The sequence below is a fragment of the Bombus fervidus genome, chromosome 12 (genome assembly GCF_041682495.2).
Source record: "Bombus fervidus isolate BK054 chromosome 12, iyBomFerv1, whole genome shotgun sequence".
In the NCBI taxonomy this organism is placed as follows: domain Eukaryota; kingdom Metazoa; phylum Arthropoda; class Insecta; order Hymenoptera; family Apidae; genus Bombus; species Bombus fervidus.
The window spans coordinates 4,624,110-4,644,073 of NC_091528.1; the positions used below are offsets into that span (position 1 = coordinate 4,624,110).

At 36.8% G+C, this 19,964-nt stretch overlaps 1 long non-coding RNA gene across 1 annotated transcript; it reads left to right on the plus strand.

Moving 5' to 3' along the window:
- The first annotated feature begins 180 nt into the window (after positions 1 to 180).
- LOC139992885 (uncharacterized) lies at positions 181 to 18,344 on the plus strand. Its single transcript, XR_011801229.1, has 11 exons — positions 181 to 306; positions 409 to 4,736; positions 4,852 to 5,258; positions 5,854 to 6,117; positions 6,594 to 6,813; positions 9,386 to 9,584; positions 9,769 to 10,045; positions 10,111 to 12,914; positions 12,991 to 15,945; positions 16,386 to 16,756; positions 16,873 to 18,344. It is a non-coding gene; the product is annotated as an uncharacterized lncRNA (long non-coding RNA).
- Positions 18,345 to 19,964: the final 1,620 nt, after the last annotated feature.

Consider the following 19,964-nt stretch of genomic DNA (forward strand, 5'->3'; position numbering starts at 1 on the left):
AAGACGTGTACGATTCTTCGAAACGAAAAGCCTAGCGTACTACTTTTCTGTGGCGCAGGCGCGCGCATGCGCGTTTCCATAATGCTGCGTCGACTGCTCCACCACCATTTTATACTTTATGAGATCGTCAGAATACATACCCATGTTATGACTTTGCAAAGGTGTTTTACATTTTACGTACCATTTTCGTCTTTTTATCACTATATTTTTATCCTTTCATTTTTCAATTAGAACTAGGTTAGATTCTGTTCGTATAATCTTGTCCCACGATAGGAATACGAATGAATAGTTACAATCTGAAAAAGGGTAATATGCGATATATCAATATGACATATTTTTAAATAATGATATATGTGTATGTACGTTTGAAAATAATTTCTGTTCTTAATATTGTTGGAGATTTTTCAGGAACAGTATGACTTTTCACGGATATTATCATAGGAACAGAGACGATGACGAGTATTGAGGTATTGCGCATTTTCCATTTTCCGTCATTTCCTGCTCTATACAGCAAATTGCGATTGAATAATGGACATCGAGCATCTAATAATTGCTGAATAAAACCTGTATTTTTCGCACAATTACTGTACCTATTATACCGTGCTCGTATCACGTATGCAGTTTCAGAGGTAGAAAAGAGAAGTAAAAATCGATTCTACTATTCAAATGACTATCAGTAATCGAATACCAAAAACATGCAGTAAAATTTTTTTAATAAGGATCTATTCGTATCGCCAAAGTGAAGTCCACAATAGATTAAATGTTCATAATATATATATAATATATATATATTAATAAAAAAAGAAGAGGAGCAAAAAATGTCGCAATTGTAATGCCTTTGTTAACATAGTTCAAACGTTTGCATACAAACTGACATTTGTTAGAAACAGAGCATCGGTCGTGCAATGAATAAACATTTCGCGGCGTGATCGTTATTGTCGAACGATCACGTGAATTATAAACAATCGTACAGTGAAAGCAGGCTAGATGAGTTTGGCCAATGTTAAAAATTTCTTTACTGTTATAGATGAAAATACGTTTCTACCTACTGGTAGAAAAATGATAACCCAATGATCGGATTACGTTGTACGGGAGAGTAATTTGGTATTTTTGACGAAGAATCAACACACCGAAAGTTAGCATTTGGCTTATAGAGCATATATGTACTTCTAGCTACATTTTCACTCTATCTACAATCAATCGTTTCAAGCAACGGATCAATGCATCCAACTATTGTTAGCTTCGCAGACTGCGCGTTCGTTTTGAAAGTATGTAAACACCATATTCTCCAAGACTACTCGATCAGTTCGATTGCTTATTAGAGTAGAAGTGATTAATGCAAGGAACAATTTGTTTAAATTAACTATATTGATCAATAATTTCTTACTATATATAGATGTTATTAAGTGGTTTAATAAAGCGTATGTTATTAACGTTATAAAAGAAGTGTTATGAAGGTCTCTATCGCAAAGTGTTCTCGTTGCCTTGGTTTCTTTTTTAGCAAGACCACAAAAGAAATTATTTAAAAAAGAATAATAAACCATGTCAAAGATTATGAACATTTAAAATTATGAAATCATCAGAAAAATTTCACAACGGTTTATAAAATCTTTGAACGACATTTGTAAATAAAAGGTAAGCAAGTAATAAAGCTTTTATTGTCGAAATGAAGCTGATCAGTGTAACCGGGTTAAAAATTCCTGTGAATCCTTGTCATCGTGTTTGAGAGCGGCTCGTCACGCGAACGATGTCGGCTCGCCACTGTATACCAAACTCTTATGTAAGGCTCGTCATGCGAATACATTTGTTTATTTGGGTTATTGCTTAGTTGTTTGTAGGGGCCGATGTTTTTAGGAAAGCAACACGAGATCCATGCGCAACGATACACACGGTTGTGCGCGTTAGCGCGGAAATTGAATTACCTTTGTGCGACTGCAGCGATGAAAGCGAGGCCGGATTGTACCATCTTGCAAACGGTCTTCCAATTAAACGTAGCTACGAAGTACAATTTACACGTCAAAGGATCTCGATGGTAACGTTCCCATTGGTTTTGTTCCAAATGGGATGCTTCATTGATCATATATTGCTCATTAAAAAAGTTGGAAGCATCTGATGATTGTCAATAATTAATCAGGGATTAACGGCTGATACATATTATCAATGAGATATTAATAATTTAAGAAGTAATTGAGAAGCACGATGTAACACACGTACTGAAGGGGTTAATCTTTATTTCTTCCTTTTTTCTTCATTTTAGTACAGTAAAGAGAGGATATTCGCTTTCAATCGCAAATACGTTGATCAAGATTAATTTGGAGGGATTAGTTCGTTAACTAACGGAGCGACGAGATGATGGGTGTTTAAGAGTCCCATTAGGATGTTCTCTGAAAACTTGTTTGCAATTTAAAGTAAGTCAGCGTTTGGTCGGAGGAAAGAATCGTGGGTGGAAAGAAAAACTTTGTGCCCAGGGGATGAAAAGACGGCTGGCATAAAATTATATTTGTTCAGTCGAATCTTGGACGAAACGGGTTGTAGGACCGTGATCAGAATTCTTATGGAAAGGCAGTGCCGAATTCATGAATACGCGCGCGTTCGCTTCCTGTTCAAGATTTACGGGTATCACAAATGCACGCTTCCGCCCACATTCAATGAAAGTTTCCAAGACATTCGCACGCCATTTAATGAAGCTCTAACCCTAGCCTTCATTTTCAATAACAAACGTGATTCCGTGTTGCTCGTTTCTTTGATAATGCGCTCTCCTGCAAAGTAAAGTAGGAAAGTTCAAAAGATCAAATGTCGAACGGCATATTAAAGAGAATTTATGTAAATTCAAAGCAAGAAACATAACGTAGTTAATTACGTTATATTACCGGTATAGTAATTAGTTGAATTTAAAGTAGCGATTTTTGTGATATAAAATGTCACGTCGAATTAAAATCCCGCACAGGAAAGGTTTCGATTGCGGGAAATATAAACTGCACACGCGTTAAAATCCAGTTAATCGAATTTAAATGATATTCAGCCTTTATTAAGGTTTCCCGTGACTTCGCACATACCTTTAACACCGCTGTTTTCATTATCATAAGCGTTACGTTATTGCAATCTTACCAAGACCGATACTGTTACACAGGTGAGACAGTCATTAACAGGGAGCAATTAAGTTAACTGTGTGCAAAATGTTGTCATTGAATTTTGATGATCTCATTACCTTTTATTGGCTGTTATGATCTCAATACATACAGGAAAAGCCTTGTAAAACGTTAACTAACAAATATAGGGCTCTGAAGGATCGACAAACAAATTTTCGGTTCCATTTGGAAATTTTATTTCAGTCATACTGTTCAATATTTCACCAAGAGCAGTGGTTCTTAAAATTACTGGATTAACCTTGAACCCAAAATCGTCCGCACTATCCCGGCTGATCCTCGAAGAATACAAGCCGCAAACAAGAGAACGAAAGGTATTAGGAGAAGAAAAGGAGTGTTCGAAAACAAGGTTAAAGACAAGCACGGTAAAAAAGGGGGATAGAGAAACGGAATGAAAGAAGAAACGTAAGAAGAGATGAAAAATGAGTGAAAAAAATTAGGAGTAAGAAGAGGGCTCTGCTCGTGTCTGAGGGCGACCCTCGGTGAAAATGCAATTTCGGTTCTTGTCTGGAGACGACGTAGCTACCATGGCTCATCTTCCTGGCGTCCGTACCTCCTTCAACATTGTTGAAGGCACAGCCTCTCGTGCACACAGAAGTTCTTCTCTCTGGCATGTTCCAGGAGATGAAAGGCTCCCGTGGCTATCAAAGGGAAAGGGAAGAGAGGTAAAGGCCCCACCCGACAATGGCCCTGAGCTCCAAGGTTTTCAAGCTCGACGTCCAGGCCTCGGAGGACCAGTCGTGTGATTTCAACCGGCCTGTCAACTTATTCCCATTTCATCCGATTTGGATAAATATCACGATTGTTTCGATTTTCCAATCATCTAGAATTTCCTGGAACAAATTTGAAAATACCAGAAAATTCAAGTTTATCATATAATATTATAAAGCCTATCGTTTAGAATTTAGCAGATTCTACGGGGAATTTTCTATGTGTCTAGGAAATGGAGGAAAAACATCAGCGTATTACTCACAGAGAGAAACGTTTCCTCTTTTAACCGATTACGAAACGAAGAAAGAAGGCGGTTCTAAATTTACATTGGTTCATTTTGCATCCTCGTCGACGAGGTGAACGCGCTCTTCGACCAGCGACATCTCGCCAGAGAGCCATCTTCGGCGATGAGAGAACTGGAACAAGGTGTACGATGAATTTTCTACGAGATGTTTGAGAGCACTGCCAATGATTCAGCGTTTCTGACCGATTGCCACAAGAGTGAGAGGGAGAGTATCGATAATGCACGTGCCTCATTTTACATTGTTGCATATCTTGATGGAGAACATTCAAAGTTTCATACTGCTTTCTTGGAAATCAATAAGATTAGGGAGTGCTTTGAGATCTCCTTAAATAACTCATTTCATCTATTTAATGCTAATAGATATAAATGATCTTATTAATCCCAGTTGGTAATATTCCTAAATATAAAGTAAAGGATTAGGAAAAAGTTTATGGAACCCAGTCACATATTCGATAGCGTAGCTGTAGGCGCGAACCAGACATAATAAGGCATTTGTATGTTCATCGTGATTTTGATATTCGAGGTCCTGTCTTTTTAGCCATACTTTTAAATCAAGGATCGAGAATAGCAAAAAGGTCGTTAACAAGTGTGAAATTTTACTTTTTCAAGAATATTTAATATATTTTATTGTTTACATTTATTGAAAGTATGTTGCAACAAATTAATTTTTATTTTTTTTTTTTTTTTTAGAAGGAAGCTTTAAACGGGCAACGTAAAATCATCAATAGTAACGTAGAATCAACGAGACATCGTAATTCAATTAAAAATGAAACAGAAAACAGTTGATAACGGAGTACGTTAACAGATTAAAAAGGTATAGAGAAATGTAGTCCTTTTTTTCGAAAATGCATGCGCTTAAATGAATCCATCAATTCTCTCTAGAAATACGATGAAAGCACGTGTACAGTATACAGTGTACTACGTATACGTCACGGGAGTAGAAAGAGATGGAAAAAGAAAGAAAAAAAGAGACAGAGAGATACAAATCCAGTCGATGGAAATGTTACTGTAAATCCGCGTCAAGATCAGAGCTGACGTCATCCTCTGACGCACCATCATCTGACATACTCTGCATTGTTCAGCGAACGTTCGAAAATGTATATTTTCTATTGGCAAATACTGTTATCGTTTTTCAAACGTCAATATTCGTCAGTTTCTAATTATCACATCACCAATTATTCAGTTTACAACCTACAAATAAAAAAATCGATTATCGAGTCAAAGGAAATGTTAAAGGTCAACGAAAAATCTAAAGTCAGATGAAACATTTGTTTTACATTTTCTCAATTCTTTCACATTTTTTTAATTATATGTAATTCTAACGTTATGAAATATTGGACATATAAAAAAAAATGTATATAAAAAAATTGATATAATTTAAAAAAAAGAAGTTCAATATGGCTAATTACACTTTATCGCAGCAACTTCTTTAATATAAAATTAATTTCGGTAATATAAAATTTCAAATTATCAAAATATCAAATTATGATTCATAAAATATATAGGAAAAGTGGAAGGTGATTATAAGTTACTGTATTTAAATTATGTTTGACGTCCAAAGAGATTAATTTATTTATTAATTATTAACTACAATTAAAATTGCAACCATATATTAATTGATGCTGAAAAATAATAAAGTCCAATTAAACTGAATAAGAGTGTACAGGAATTTGATTATCAATCATGTAATAGGTGTTACAGGAAAATGGTAGTTTCGATACGTGCTGCCATCTTCGCAATTGGTTGATGCTTCTGGTAAGGCAGAGAACTGTACGTCATAGTGAACAATGACTTAGATTCTACATGAGAATGAATAGAACATCTCGTGTTTGCGGGCTCTGTAACAGGTGTTCTTGTTTCTGGAGGGGAGTTCGGACTGCTGGTTGCACATCAGTGATTTCTATCTTCGACATCAGACGTTGTCTTTTCGCTGCCAAAATTGTACCCAGGAAACTGGTAAATTTCTACTTAGTTGTTACTACTTTTATCAAGGAATAAACACGTTTTTTTAATGCAATTATAGTACAAAATAAAGAAACATTGGGTCACAACAAAGATTATCACATAACTTAGAAACAGGTGTAAAGAAATTATGATTAAAATATGTTTTAATATATTTAATCCATAAGAATAGAATCAAATCTAAATAAAATTATTCTTGATTCTGTTCTCGTAGCATTGAGACTTGTATTAGAGAGTAGAAAAAGCTTTAAACTAAGCGTTGATTTGAAATTTTGAAGAAAATCAGCTAAACCACAATTTCCGCTTCGTTCTTATGAATAGATTATCTTTTAGAATCAAATGAAACTAAGGCTCGAAATTTTTGTTGATCTGATAATTTGCATTAGGATGATCATTGTGTAAAAATATGTTGACATAGAATGTCTGAAGAGACAAAAATTTAGAGAGGGTGTAAAATGACTGGTTTTCAGAAATATCGAGGTAAAGTAGGCAGGTGTGCTTCCTGCAGACGTACAAGTACATACATAATAAGAAGATAATATTCAAGCATAGAGAAGGAGCAGCGAGCGTGAGAGTGTGAGTGATCACGTCCTGTACTTTCCTAAGCACCTGCGGAGCCAGAACAGATCCGGCAGGTGCAAAAAGGATACGGGAAACCCCGAAGAACTTTATGCAATCCTCGTTGAACGGGTAAGTCCGTAGGTTTTGCTATAAAATTGAATTAGAATTTAACAAAAGTTTGATAAAAATGGAATATTTGGAATTTGATAATTTATTGTTCTTTCAACTTAATTTTGTAAATAATCATCATTATTCTTTTACTATATCTTCTCAAATATTTATACTTGTTACTAAAAAAGAATAATTTTCTGTTTGTGATAGTTGGATGATATACTTTATTAATCTTTCGAGTTAATTTAGGATATGTCAAATAGCCAATATTAACTTGTTACTATACTTTTTGAAATATTTGACTTTCATAGCACATTCATATGTGTTCCAGTTTTAAGAACTTAGTAATAAAACATGAATAATTTTCTTTCTGTGGTAGTTGATTGGTATACTTTATAAGTAAATATTATATTTTACAGCTATACTTAATAAGTAGGTATTATATTTTTAAGAAAAGCATTAAAAAAAGAAAACGGTATGGCTCAAAGCGCGGAGGTTTAAATGTTTAAAGCAAGCCTTCTGGTATAGAGCGCGGCGATTTTCCTGTCGTTTCCCGGGTAACTTTTGCGTCAGCCTTTATCGCCGGAAAAAAACTCGTTAGCTTGGCGCGGCCTAGCTGGCCTGCTTCCAGAACAAACCGCCAGAGGTCCGGCGTTACGTGCGAACCGAGGCCGCGCCGATGAATTTGGTGACGTAAGAGAATAAAACCACCATAAAGGCTTGCTGGTTCATTAGCGCAAACCGCGGAGCATGGCATCCTTGTAGAGAGAGCGAGGTTATAATCCATAGTCTGATCTCAGTGTATCCACAGTACGTACCTTTAAAACGTGCGTTGCGTTGGCACAGAACTCCGACATTCCACTAGACTTACTGACTAAAGGATAGTAAAACGATAAAACATTTACGATCACGGAAAGTTTTCAGATCTATTTCACCTAATGCTTCTATGTATTTTAAGCATAATTTTACATTAATTACAGAGAGACAAAAGAACACGAGAGTGAAAAAAGATTAGATACAATGTTTTATATAGGTTAATGAAAGTAGAATTTATTTCAAAAATTGTTCGTTACATTGTGTTACGCATGCGCAGTAATGCAGAGTCTTTGTTATTACACGGTACAAAGATTTGGTCGATTATCGGAATTAAATATATTTATTATTATTATTGAATATTTCACAGTAAATGTTTCAATTAATAATCACTATGTATTAATTTGTACCGTCAGTAGAATATGTTAATATGCGTCGTTGACGTTCCTATATTTCTTTTTATTTTTAAATATTTGATACATGCTACTGTAATTGTTACAAGAGTAAATTACTTTTCGAAACGCGTTTGGTTTTTGAATTATCGACATGTAGTCCTCCGGTTGTTCAGTGCTGCAGCGAAACGCAGCAATAAGGAGAGATAATATACATACTTGACTTCCACTCGAAGAGGTCGGGTAGATAAGAGAAGAGTGAACCTGCGAAATTGACTTTCGTAATTACCGACCGAGAATGCGCCAGTATCCAAGGTAGTATTCGGCCGATCTACAGCCGTAGATCATTCGGATACGATAAAGTTTGCAATTTGTACGCAAAGAGAAATGACCTAGGCTTATTAATTCGGCCATTCGCCAATTACCGTGTCGATCTTCTCTTTGAAACTCCATTTAATCTGCATCGCAGTAATTGCTACATAACACCTTATTTTTACATCTTGTGCATGACCTCTTCTATTTTAAAATACGTCGATCGATATGTTAATACTGTAGTTCATCTTCTTTCAATTTTGGTAATGCTAAGATTGCTTTATGAATTGCGTTATGGAACGATACAGAGATATTCTTTATGATTTCTTTCTTATTTTCAGTTTCTTAAAATTGTATCAAGTATCAGAAAGAAACCACCTAACAGGAAAGGCATTGTATATATTGTTTTTACAGTAAACTTTCAATTGCTTTAGGTAGTATAATTGAATAATTTCCGGAAATTGGAAAAACATCTACATCAAGGAATTTGTGAACAAAGTACAATTTGGAACGACACACAGCATGTGTGTATCTTGTATATGAATCGATAGTGGTTCGCATCCAGCGTTGCGTAAAATGACGTCAATTGGCGTGTAAGGATTATGTGAAAAAACTGACCGTAATCGTTATTGACTACTTAAAACGCATACAATTAAGGCTTTCTTTCGAAAGCAGGTTATTTAATCATTGATAACTTGAGACTGCCTTCTTTACTGGTAAACTATGGAATTTTTATCTTAAGAGTTTTCTTCCTTTTCTATCCATTTGAATTTTAATCTAAAAAGTTGTAATTCTAAAAAATATAAAATTCACATATTTTACTATTTAACGCGTTAATATTATTATATTACTAATTCAAATACATTATGTTGTATCTATTTATTTTCTACGAGGAATAAAATTGATTCATAGTATTTAATTTTTAATTCGGTGGCTAAAGGTGTTTCTAACTAAGAAGTGACCCAGTTAACAGGTCAATATCGTAACTGTTTCGGACGATAACGTCATTCAGACTTTCCGTTATTTCTCAGTGAGATACTATATTGGATCAGAAAATAACATGCTACTTTCAGAAGTCATCTCGAAAATCCAATTAGTGGAGAACTGCTTAACGGAGCACCAGTCACTTAAATTGTACTTTACCAATTTTCTTCCTTATTAGAGGATCAAATGGCAAATGAATGAAATAAGCGTGGTATGTGCAGTATAAACACAAAATTTAGCAATAATATACATCTTGCCTTGTGCATGCTGCAATTTGCAAAGAATGAGGTATGTGTGTTGATGGAACGAAAGTTCTTTTATCAAACAATTTAAAAAATCGATTTTATTCTAACTTTGCTATATTTCTTGAAGACTTCATTTACTACTAAATATTTTACATTTACTTTATGCAATATGATAATTAATATAAAGCTTAAATACGTTTATAAAATTTATCACGTTCACTTTTTAGATACTGCTTTTGCTTGCAATTATATTTCTGGTAAAGAAGTTACGAGTTTGAAGGATCTTAAATATTTCTATATTGTACTACAAGAATTAAGCCAAATTAACTTCTAAAAAAGTCTTGAACATCAAGTATCAATTTCCAATTTCAACTGAATAGAAATTACCACCAAGAAGTATTCTGTAAGCTGTGGCAAGCAGTACAATTTTTGGTCTCAAAAGAAAGTGCGCCACTGTTATGCAATTAAGATTTTAATAGAACTCTCATGTCCGTGAATCTCCGTGTGCGTTTCCTTTGTTGCGCTTAACTCTGTTTGCTCAACCCCCTTTTCACGGTGAATTCTTTCAGTGGCCGCACCGAACACCGCATCCCTCAAGGGGTTAATTTCATTTCGACTGTCTGGGCAACATGTGAGCCGAAGGTGTGCATCACGAAAGAACCTGCCACTGCACCAGCGTGTATTGTTGTCGTCGACGTCGAAAGAGTTCAGTGTCAAACGTCAGCGATTTGTTTTCATGATGCACGAACGCTATGGTTGCACAACAACGATTTATCGCTGACGAATGTTATTGGCGACTCGTGATCAGCGTGTACGCAATATCTTCACGGACGAGCCATCGTAATGCCGAGCGAGCCGATTTTAAAAATCAATTCATCTCCACGCGCCTGCGGGTAACGGTCGATGTCCAGCTTTTAATACGTCGTTAAGATTGAGTGCTCGGATTGCAATTGAACTGTCGCGTTTTGAACGCCGACAAACCTGAAAAGTATCGAGAAAAATCTATACATAGAATGTTTAGTAGTTCTTTGCGCTAATTATTTGAATCCTTCTTAATAGTTAACGGCGTGTTGCTTGAAATAAGTAGACAGTTAGTGAATATTAAAATATTCATTGGAATGTGCATTTTTTGGTCATTAAGCAATGTTTAATGACCAAAATTTTATTTGATTCTGGAGAAACAAGCGTAGTGATTACTTAAAAATTTAATAGTTTAATAATAACAAACTAACATTTAAACAACACACCTCAAAGTTAAGGTCCTCCGAAGAGTTAAATTAATACCGTATACAATATTTATGTACAAAAAAAAATACCTTGCTTTTGAAGTGACAATCTAGATACCGGAAGATATAATAATTTAAAATACAAAGCTTAAATTATGGACTATTTTTATTGCAATGATAGCGAACTTGTCAATAAGACAATTATTTTTCTTGAAAGAACTCAAAAATATACATACTCATGAATATTAATTATCACTAAAATTGGTTAAAGTCACCCACTAGCAGCGGTAAACTATTTCTGTGGTTAAAACGGATATTATTAAAGATTTTTGGAATATACGCTGCGAAATAGTAACTGGCCAATCGAGAACGCGTTATCTTATCATCAGCCAACAGCCCAACTTCTCCATCCAAATGCGTGCTCTAGTATACAAGAGATAACATTTCGCCTCGTGGCCAATGAGATTCTATTTGAGATCCTGCTCGCTCGGTTGTGGAGAAATCAGAATCCGGAATACGAGACATGCAACTCGATCTTGCGCTCATCTCGATTTCAGTCTCCCTTCCGATCAAACACCGCTTCTTGGCAATCTTGTAATCTTGCCGAACAAGTCCTCTAGACTCGTTGATCTAGACATCGTATACGCCGTGTTTAGCTCTATATTTTTACATTACGTATGATTAATTATTAATCGATAACTTGTAATTCTAGTTAAGACTCTCTTAAGACTTGGTATCACGTTACGTTCATCTATAAATTGCATTACGTTCGCAATACGTATTTGAATTTAAGAACGTTGGTATTTACTATTATCACTGTTTTGCATTATAAAAACATTTTCAAGTAGATTAAACTGTGGAAATCGTACTCTTTGTGATATTATGTATGTGTAACTTTTATTTTGCATATTTATGAGTAGTAGAATTAATAGAAAATATTGGAATCAAGCGCAACTTTTGTTTTCACAAGTGAAAAAAAGTTAGAGTATAGAGAATTTATGCTTTCGATTTTAAATGACGAACAAACGTTTTCAAATGAAACAAAGAGAAATGTTTGTATTTATCGCTATATTACAGAAGATTTGTAAAATCTCACATCGTAACTATGTAAACGAAGAAAAAACGATAGCTTGCTTTAAAGATTTTCAAAAATCTTTACAAATATTGAACTAAAATTTCTCTTCGTTCAAAACTATCGCGAGAAAATCAAATTTTTGATGAAAGAAAATACATATCGAGGTCTGGATGCCGCTATCGTGGCACACTGTTTGCCATGAATTATGCTGAGATTTCATAAGTGCTTCTGACCTTTACTGCGAAGAATTTTCTTGGAACGATGACGACGATGATATCGCAGGCAAGAGTTAATAATCGATGTTCTACGTTCGAAAAATGTTTGACAGAATTAAGTAACGATTACGTAGACATTCAAGCGAAGGATAAATCCCACGATTAGATAATAATTGTAATAGTTGCGATTTAAACAGTCACGATTACAGTGCTGTACTATACTTCAAACGCTGTTTTGTTGTTGTATTGTTTTCTTTCTTCGTATAATTTTTTAATTCAAATTCTACTTGTTAAATTATTTCTATTAACAACTAAAAGGTATTTAATTTTTAATTCCTGGGATTTAGAGAGAGAATGTCATTTTTTGCTATTTTTAAAAAATGTTACGAGTACTTTTAAGTTGTTTTATCTTTTATTTGCTTTTTTAGCGCGCTATTGAATTCTTGCCTATTCATGAAGGGATTCCCGGAGTTTCATCTCGTGAAAATGCATGGAGTCCGACAATTAACATCGCATCCATTCACGTAAGCTCGGTGGCATTACGGAAAGGAAAAAAAATAAGCGTTCATTCATGAAAACTCTTATCTGCGTATACATAGCCATAGATTACCAACCCCGTTTCATTCACACGTTCGTGGAACAGGTTGAATTTATCGCTGACGTCTTTCCGTTGAAAAAAGGACCATATTAATTTTACAAACCCCATTATTTTATATTTCATCTTCTTTCAATTTTTGTCCAAGATACCAAGAACTCCAATTTTATTACCTCGAATTACTGTAAATTGACAAAAATCAACGCATTCGCTTCAATCACTCTAAAATAACAAGAAGAAAACCATAGGAACTGAACTGAAGGTATAACAACATATTCATATTTTAACAAATTCCTGTTAATCTATAATCAGTCCTCTAATCCAGACTTCCTCCATAGAACACTACCATGTTACAACACCTTTGACTCAAAAATGACGGCAGTAAGGAAACCATAGAAACCAAATAGAAGGTATAACATCGTCATTTCTTCAACATCATAACAAATCCATTCGAATTCATTTCACCAGTTAATTCACAAACATTTCTTTTATGCACAAATGTCATGGAAGAAACGGTATCGAAAGAAACTAAGCAGGAGCATCGTCGAATCGACTCACGTGCACTGGAATACAGGCGAGCTTCGAGTCACAGTGCAGGATATATGACGCAAATCGAATGCACGCGGTTCTGTTTACGTACGAGATAAGAGTTTGTCCTGGGTCAAGGCTGCACGCAGTTTGATAATCCAATTCAGATAACGGGAACGTGCATAGAGTTTGCTGGACCTTGAGTACATACATACATACATATATATACATATAACGACGGTCTACGCGAGAAAGAGAAACGTCCGAAGAGAATACACACGAGGCAGAGTAAGGCAAGGCGAGTCTCAATGACTCATTTCGCGAGCAATTTGTCAAATCATCCGCCCCTTCTCTCCCCTCGAAAGACCCGCCCTCGTTCCCTCTCCTTCAAACGGAAAGACTCACGTTTATCGTGAATAGTACGCCTAACGTGCGCACGTGACATTTCGAGTATCTCGAATTAAACTGTAAACATCGTAGTACAACCGACGGTTGAAGACCAGCCACGCGGACAGTGTCAATGATCCTACTATTTATTGGATCGTTGCTTACGCACGGCGCCATATGTCTGTGGATATGTACGTGTACACGTCCGGCTATATGTGTGCGGGCATCTCTCCTTCCTCGTCTCGCTTTTGTCAGTCGTGACCTCGAAGGTTATTTCGTCTGTCTACCTCTTTATCTTCTGAATCTCCTTGCGAGACCCGATTTTCGAAATCTTTCATTCAGATGTTCTGCGGTGAATGACGCGACAGGAATTTGGCTTTGATTCTCGATTGATATGATACTTATGTATGATAGGAGCCTGAAAATTTATACTAGCTGTCTGTGGATTATTATGTATGATTGTTATATCGTATCGTTATTACAGATTGGTACAGATTCAAACAGATTGGTTTTGGAATGTACGTGTATTCAAGTGTTTTCACACTTGAATGCTCTTCTCTTCTCCTTCAATAGAATACCATGAAGTATACGTTTCTCAAATCTCTTCAGCCTCTATCTTTCAAAAACTCGAAGAACACTTAGGAACAATGAAACGTGAACAAAGTCATCTCTTCTACTCGTAAATCCTCCAGATATCTTCTCTGAGACTGAATCTTCTCGATGACCGTGATATAAATTGCACGAACAGCCCCTGGTGACTTTGCAACTGCCGCCAGATTCCATGCAGCGACTGTACGAGTTTCGTTCCCTGTGACTACTCTTCACGTCTTCATCTCGACCGATTCTCCGTCACGATTCATAGGGGTATAGGTAAACGACATCCGCGTCCGAGTGGGCACGTGCGTGTGCGTTCGCGTGTCCCGTAGTTTGTGTCGTTGACTGAGGGTGGTGGTGGTCGTGTGATGGTAGTGGCGAAAAGGGGGAAAAGGGTGCCGGTGGAGGGAGAGCAAGCACGTGTGAGGACGTAGTACGATTTACTCGCAGATCGGTGGAACGTCTTCCTCGTTCCCTCCCTCGCCCTCTTTCTCGTCGATGAGCTGTCTTTCTTTCTCTTCCACCCCTTCCCCCTATCGCGTACTTCTCTTCCTCATTCTCCTCCTCTTCGTCGTTCCTCCTCCTCCACCTCTTCCTCCTCCTCCGCCTTCTCCTCCTTCACCACCTCTTCCTCCTACCACTGACATTATACTACTACTACGGGGTACTCCACTTTCATTCAGTCGCTTCTAAAAATAAAGTCCCTGATTCACAATGCATGAATGACAATCACACTGAAAGGAATACCGCACAGACTTGTAGCCTTTCTCACTCTCTTTCCCCCCTATCTCACTCCCTCTAACCGTCCCATGTCTTCTTTGTCTCTCTTGTCGATCTCCTGCTCTTGCGATTTTCCCTCTCCCTCCGTCTTTCTGTTGTATGTGTCCTGTCTCGTTCTACCATTCCCGAAGCACTCTCTCTCGCTCTCTTTTCGCTCCTATCACTCTCGCCTCTCCTGTCTCGCTTCTTTTTCCAACCTGTTCTCTCGTTCCCTGGCGCCAACCCCCCTTTCTCCCCCCTCTCTCTCACTCTCACTCTCTCTCTCTCTCTTTCTCTCTGTGTCTATGTATGTATATATGCCTGCCTCTGTGTGTATATGTGTCGTACTCTCTTGTAAGAGAGTGAAATCTCGGTTCGCCTGTTGCATCGAACTATTGGTTGGTTCCGTGTAAATAGATCCCGTGGAAATTCGAAGTAGCATTGCCGCGTTGCGCCGGCCTGATCGATCGGAGGGATCGATCTCGTACCGGAGAACTTGTTGCACATCGTGCCAGATTTTACAAATGTCACGGTCCGATGTTTGAATTGGCATCACAGAGTATGTACGTCCGTTTGAATAAACGTTATCGTTTGCTCGTACTATCCGATGGTGATCGCATAAGTCGAGGAATAGGAAGCAGTTGGAGAATAGTTACTGAAACGTTTCTCTGCTCGTAGGTGTTTGGGTGAAGCGGTGGCTGCTTCTTTCGAGGATAAATAAGAAGTTTGATATTGCAGAGGATGAAAAATTCTTAGTAGAATTCGCAAGACTGATACGATAACGAAGCGAGCTATCTAAAGCAAGATCGTATCGCTGGCTGATAAACGAATTCTGCGAGGAAAACAAGTGTAGATTCAACAAGATATCGTTGGTACTGCGTTGTGACAGTTCCAGGCGATGTGCGTGTTCATTTTAAAGTACATGTATAATTAAAGTATAGCGATGAAGGCATATAGCAGGATCCCATGCAATTTCTTATCCATATAATTACAGAATTCTTAATGTCTTAAGTCAAGAAAACGAGGTAATTCATCATGCAACTTCGTAACATTTTGAACTTAATAAGCTATTTATTAAAATGTTCTTTCTTATTGCCAGACTAGTCCATGATAAGTCATAATGCTAGCTTTTTAATTTCGTCTTTATAAAATGATTTTACGAACTGATTTGACACATATACTCATTAAGTTATATTCACATTTGCTAAAATTAATTTGTCTTTAGTAATTTTAAATTCCGCGCCAGACGTTTCTGACTCTGGAACATCTTATTCAATTGATTAATCTATTGTACTATGATAATCTTTTTCTCTCTATCTCCCTCTAATATGAATTACATTTTAAAACATATGTACGTATATTGTAATAGTAATAATGTTTCATAGTTTCATTGTAACGAATGGTCTGCCACAGACCATTTATTTTACGAGGTTCTTTTTCACATAGAATGATTTCCGAATTACAGAAGGGTTCGTTTTATGAAGATGAACAACGAAGATAGCAACCGGAAATACCAGCTATAATTTGGGAATGCACAATTGTCCCGTAACGCTCTGAAGGTTCACGGAAATAGGGGCGAGTAACCCTGAATATCTCGTGAAGTTCTCGACTCGAAGCACCCAAGGAGAACTGGTTTCAACTCATCATAGTCACCTAGCTGTTCACGATACGGCATTCCAAAATAAAAAGCAGAATAATCAAATGTCCCTGAAAACAGCAAAACACTGCCGAATTCAATAATATTGCTTGAAGCTGTTTTAAAGTCTACAGGTATTTCGAAAATTCTTCAGTGAAGAATTAACCGCGAGGAGAGTTATATTGACTCGTACATATAAAGTAAGAGAAAAAAAAATGTTTTAAATATTATAAATATCGTCATGCGAATCATTACATTAGCTAAGAAATGAATGGTGTCTTAAAATAATATTAAAAAACGATGAATATTGTTACAGAGACCTACTTTCATCACCCTTGTTGAAGTTACTCACGCGAAACATCCTTGTTAGTAGATAATCCTATAATAAATGCAGCCTACGGAAACTTCAAGACACTTCAAATTCTTCTTGCGAAAGAAATTGCAGTAACATCCAACAGTGCTATAAAATTATGGCAAACGTTTGCGAACGTTTTTCCACTTACGATATTCCAAGCGACTACATGAAAAGTTAAATATTTCTTTAAAATCAAAATGCTTCGTGGCATCAGAAGTTAAAGAAAAAGTGACTCCAGTACTTGGAGAAAAGAGAAAAATAATTCAAAGTCGGATAATTCCAAGATTAAAATATCTCTCTAGTTGAACCATGACTACGACAATCCTGGACTCTAATCTGACTGCAAGATTTCAGCGAAGGGACAACTTTGTGTCCAAGAGTTTCCCTTGACGAGACTCCCTCGTTATTATCCGCCGCTGCGAGCCTCTACTCTAACTAAAGAGAGACTTTAGAGTGCAAGACAGAGCTATAGGTAGAGAGAGCAGCAGTACCAGCAGCTCGAACCGCTCACAGCTAAATATATCTCTCTCTCTAGAGTTACTCAAGGTCACAGCGCTTGGATTGGCCCACGATAAAGCGCAGCTCCGTACCCGTCCCTCGGCTGCCTGGCCTTATGCTTCGTTCGCACACATTCTGCCGCGCCGTGGCCCACATGTCACTTCGCGACAATGTCGTATACCAGCCGCATCGGGTACACGTGTTCGATCGAACGCAGCAATAGTCACTCCGCATGCGAGCCGTATTTTCAGCCGCGATACGTTCCTATATAGTCACGTCTACACCTTTCGATCTTTTTTCCCATTGTTCTATTTCATTAGTCACAATCGCAATTTCGCATTAGTTCGCGATCAAAATTCTGTGTTCTCGTTTCACTCACGCTCCGTCGTTTCTTGGAACGTTTATCTCTTTAAATCTCACGGAACACTTTCGATTCTTTTCGATCATCGAATTTTTAAATCTTCGCTATTTTTGCATTTTGATTTTAAAGTAGAGTATTTTATGGAAGTTGATTCTTTTTATGAGTAAAGTTGCCTATTTTCTTTAAGTTAAATATTAAAATTAGGTATTTCTGAAAAATATAAATTACAGTAAAAATAATCTGTGTGATAAAAAGAAAGATATTTCGGAGATAGTATCATTTTAGCCCATTCAGGGAATATACGATATATTGCATACGTGATGTTATTATTATTCTATGAGGCACGTATACTGACTTCCGGGTAAACCATAGACACGGAAAGAGAGTGTGACCTGTTGCTGACGACAAATAATTGGCGAGTTACAGGTCGCTCTTTAGAAACACCAACAGAAAGGCGTAGAATCTATGGGGCGTATGTTCCGTAATAATGTATACGCAATGTAGGATCTTACAAACAATGGCGTAGGCTTCAATGCAGCTTAAGTCCATTATAAAATTATTTACATTTTATTAACATCATTCGTTTGCGAGATTTCTATTAATTCTGCTACGTTCTTTAAGTTTTATAAAAAAATCATAGATTAATATTCATGATTTTTTACTTTAACGTTATATTACAGTTTTTCTTAAAACATCAAATATCTTTTCATTCATTTAAACGATAACAAAATTGCTACGTAAAGATTTAAAAAACGTAACGAAGTTAACAATACCAAAAGATTTCAATGACACAACCGACAAATGCTCGAGTATGAAAACACAAAGAGAAAACGTATCGTGAGATAGACAATTCGTAATGCTTTCAAAAACTATTCATTCGATTTGGACAGGGATGTTCCGAGGTTCGACGGTGCTGATAACAGAACCAAGCTACACTCGTCCTATAGCTGAATTTGAGGTTAGGTGATTGTCCGGGTGTGCGGTAAGCATCGATAACGACGATAACGGCGCGCTGCAACCTCGCGGCTGTAGCAACACGATCTGGCAACCCTGGAGCGGCCAGCAGTGCCGGGGTTGAATTTCAAGCGCCCGAGGGACAGAGGGGGTCGGGTCTCTCTCTTTTGTATAGGGGGCACGAGGGCTTCACCGATGCTCGGCACATAACGGTGAGTCGATGGCCATGATGCGGGGCTTATGGCCGGCTGCCTGGTTCTGTTGTCTGTTAAAATGCGCTTCAAAAGAAAACCAACCTTTCTCTTCGTCTTCCTTCTCGGGCCCGCCCCCTTTTTCCCTAAAAATTACCTACAACTTGCTCTAGGCCTACGGGGTTGAGTCCCAATAATCGCTCGTTTCTCACCACCCGAATATTCCCCCGCGTATTAATTACCAGATTCCGTTTTCCCTATGGCCATTTAAAATACGTAAACGGCAAATTCGCGCACACGCGAGCAAAGATTGAAATCGCGAAACGATTGAGTTTTAATTTAGGGAGACATTTCCCCATTTTTAAATTTTAAATACCTTTTGAGTAGTGGAAGTATGAAGGAATGAGTGTCTCAATATTTTCAGTTCGATCTTTTAAATTAGATGATCTTTTTCATTAAAGGAAATTGTTCATAGATTTGAATTTGATAATTTTTGTATGAAATATTAGTTTTTAGTTTTTAATTTTTACTGTTGGGTAATTTATGGCAAACATATTTCAAGGTATATACTTAATAAGCTGAGAGTCCAGTAATTTGCGAAACTGAGTTACCCGCTATTGAAGACAGGTTAATCTTTCGTACAACCCCCGGCAATAAATATCCGAGTACTTTCATGCGCGCATAGCTAGCTAAACTTTAAAATCTTTACCCGCCCCAAGCCCTGTAGATTTTAAAATTGCTGACCTTACCATTTTTGTTATGTATTCCGAAAATAGTATAAAGCAACTCAGAAAATTTGTAAACCTATTCCCATTGAAATTCCCATTGTGTTACAAGTTGTGAAACAAAAGAACTATATGTACGGTACTGCTTAAACTTAGTTTACAGAAAACGGACCTATATAATTTTAAGTATTATAACGGTCACTTGCTAATACCGTTTTTCAAAACTTCAAAATGAGAAGAATGTAGCCGAAAGAAATTCGAATTTTATGATTTTCAGATGCTTTGAGTTTAGGATAGCAATTTGTGATTGTAAAGTTTCGAAAG